General features: G+C 52.6%; 1 pseudogene; it reads left to right on the top strand.

Moving 5' to 3' along the window:
• The first annotated feature begins 3,491 nt into the window (after positions 1-3,491).
• Positions 3,492-3,549, top strand: part of LOC146839000 (5.8S ribosomal RNA) — a 144-nt pseudogene continuing 86 nt past the window's right edge.

Here is a 3,549-nt window from a genome sequence, read left to right as displayed (position 1 = left end):
TCCGGTTCTCACAAGGGTAGTGGACTATCCAAGTGTCTAGTTTCCAAGTCTCTAACTCCTAGTTCCTTCCGAAGTGTCCTAAAACTCTTAATTACTAAATACTACTATTTCTATCGACTTTAACGTATTACGCATGAGTGTTTCCACTCTGCACCTGAATCCCGTGGGCCTCCCACTGCCTAGTCACTGATAGGATAGTGTAGCCCCAGCGATTCCCTAGGCCTATCCTGTGTTCGTGACAGTGGTTCTTATACCACTTACTTAGTATATGGTTTGCGTGGCCCCTAGGGCCTAACTGTATTACTTACCTGTGTGACTTATGTATGCTTGAATAAGACTGTGTTGTACTTACCTCGAATCTCATAAAGAGTGCTGAGGGTGTTTTGACTAGAATAAATACATTCTACTTTTATAATATATCTGTTGTGGTGTCCTTTCATTTGGTATTCAAGGGGTTGCAAATGGTATAACAGCTGGCTTCACATGCCATACAGAGTTTAGCCCAAGACTGCTCTTGTCCATGCTACCACTAGGATAGCTGGTCTATAAGGTTGACTTTACAACCAATCACCATAAGGGTTGTTTGGACTGATACAGGGTGTACACTAGAACTAGTGACATCATATATCAGGCCAACTTCTCACAGCATACGTTAAGTTACACAGGAAAATACAGTTAGGCCCAGGGGCCACGCAAACCATATACTAAGAAAGCGGTATAAGTACCACGTCACGAACAGGGAGTAGGCCTAGGGCCTAGGGAATCGCTGGGGCTACACTACCCTACCAGTAGTTAGGAAGTGGGAGGCCCACGGGAGGCGTGTGCAGTGTGGTAACACACACGCGGGTTACATTAAAGTCAATGGGAATGTAACAGTTAGAAATATGAAGAATAAGGACACTTCCGAAGTAACTAGGAGGAAGCAACTAAAGACTTAGACACTTGGATAGTCAATATCCACTGGAGCACCGGAGTACTCGCTTTACCTCACCCACAGGAGATGGGTGCATAGGTGTGAAGATGTGTCGGGTGTCGTCGCTGGATCCTATGGATGCCTGAAGAACAGATGCTGGCAGGCGGCCAGGAGAAAGATGTCCGGTGGATCCAAGGATGGATCTTGAAGGAAGAACACCTGCAAGCAGAGGGGACAAAGTCTGGGTCACTAGCCAGTGACCGTGTGGGACCAGGAAGGAACCAGGCGATGTTGTGCAGAACACAGGTGATGTCTTGAAGCTTGTCTCTGCAGCTGCATGGACCAGGATGCGTCGAGGACAACCAGAACCAGGGTACAAGCTGTCCCACAAAGGATCTTGCTGATGGCGGAGTCGACGTCCCGATTGGAGTCAACAAGCCTTGGCAAAGGAAACCCACACGGAAAGGGAAATTCGCTTCAGATGCAGACCAGGAAGGTCTGTGGTGCTTCTCTTTCACAGGGAAGCAAGGGCCAGTCTGGAGGAGCCAAACCAGCGGTGGAAAGTTAAGGGTTCGTCGTCACTGAGGCTACTAGCCAACGGGCCAGCAACCGGACAGACGCGTTGAGCAGGAAAATGCAGAAGGGCCCCACGCAGAACTCGTGGAGTGTGGAGGGCTGATCTTCGGTGCAGATGGTGCTCGGGGTTGGGGCTTCTCAATCTCCAGAGCACAACTTCGAGGATACCTCAGAAGCTGCGCTGGAAGCTACTCGCCAATTTTCCCAGGTAGCCGGTCCCACGTCTCTCGTCGCCTCCACGGATCTCAGCTTGGCTGTGGATGTGGATCAGGGTCAGAGAAGTCTGGAGGTCAAGGCGCTGGTCCGGCTCTGCAGTCGGTTCCTCATAGAACTTGGGCAAAGCAAATGGCAGGTCGCTTGTTGGTGCCTATTTGCACAGAGGGGCCACTCCTTGTCCACAAGGGAGATTCTTCAGTCTTCTTGTTGTCGAATGTCGAAGGTCCAGAGTTTAGTGTCTAGTTTCAGTTCAGGATAATCCAAAGTCCTAGGGACTCAGCTCCCACTCTTATACTAATCTGGGGGGCTGGGTTACCTGCTAGGTCCCTCCTATGGGTGGGACCAGGGAGGGGGGTGGTTACACCCCCTTCCCTTTGTACAGTTTCGCGCCAGGGCTGGGGTTGGAGTGCCCCAGCACCGGTTTGAACCGGGCTATGCATGGGACAACTTGTGTGCCCCAGGCAGTGTCTCGTTTCTTTCATCCCTCCCTGCCCCAATACACTAAGTCCTGTCTGGGGTGGTGCTAGCACCTCCCCAGGCAGAAAACCTATTTTCCAAGCCTCCCTCGCTGGAAGGACTCCCAGCAGCAGGAGGTCAGACTTGTGTCCGAGGCAGCAGCATCCATTTTGTGATGCTGGGGCTCTGGTTAACTTTAACCGGGTAAGTAGGATTTTAACATGTCTTCTCCCTCTAGAAGGAGGGAATGCTATCCTCATCGCCAGAAATGGTGTGGGGGTAGTATTCCAAAGTGTTAGACACCTTACACAACATGTTTTGATAAAGCCAAACCATAGTTACCATAACCGCGAGGATTATAAGGCACTTTAAGAGTATATGGTAGGCGATATCATAGAACAGGACATGGTTCCGAAAGCTGCAGACAGGCTCAGCTCATGCTCGAGCACCATCTCACATGTTACCAAGCACTCTGCCTCCAGGATTGTTAAGGCCTGCCATAGGAGTGGCTTAAAGGTTACCTATGTGCCTATATATAAGGTAGGTATAGGAATACTATACCTAAGCAAGGGGTGATTACACGACCTTGCCCCAGCTGAGTGATCAGCCAGTTGTCATGATGGGAGGCCAGCCAGGGGTGGCATAATACATGCTGCAGCCCCTGGTAGGGCTAGGGTACACCTATGCCCTGGGTACCTAAGGTACACTGTACAGGGCCCTGTAAGGTGATCCTTACCAATTGGGTTATGTACCTAAAGTACATAGTGTGAATTTAGAGAGAGAACAGCTGGGCTGTGGGTCTGATTAGCAGGCGCACAGCCACATCTAAGTCGAAAACCAGTGAAGCAAAAAGCAAAAAGTGGGGGTGACCATAGGAAGCAGACCCTACTCTCCTACACTGATCGCCAGACTGCTGGCACGGCTCGGGGCCGTCCGGTGACGGACGGCTGATGTGCAGGTGGAGTGACCCTCCCTCGTTGCCAGGTACCCGGTCCAACCCGGTCCCGTGTGGCTAGGCTGAGGGGTTTGAAGACTCGCATGGTCCCTCCTGGGTTACCCCGGGAGGGACCGGCGGCTGCGGGGCTGCCTGCCCCCGTCGCTCCGGGAACCCCCTCCCTCGCCCCCGGGTGGGTGGGTCAGGGCGGGCTCCTGGGCCAAGCGCCTGGCAATGTTTTTTTTGCTCCCGACGGTGCTGTCTGACTCCCAGAGGGGAAGCCTTGAATGGGGCGCCCGGGCCGTCTTGCCGCGCGGGCGGCGAACGGACGGCGTCGCCTTCCTCCCGCCTCTCCTGCGCCCGCAGGTGGGCGAACGCTTTCAAAAAGTTGCCTGTGACTCTTGGTGGTGGATCACTCGGATCGCGTGACGATGAAGAACACTAGAATTAGTGT

This window comes from Triturus cristatus, chromosome 4_2, assembly GCF_964204655.1.
Source record: "Triturus cristatus chromosome 4_2, aTriCri1.1, whole genome shotgun sequence".
NCBI classification, from domain to species: domain Eukaryota; kingdom Metazoa; phylum Chordata; class Amphibia; order Caudata; family Salamandridae; genus Triturus; species Triturus cristatus.
The sequence above is the reverse complement of the archived record's forward strand: the minus strand, read 5'-3'. Positions and strand labels throughout refer to the sequence as shown.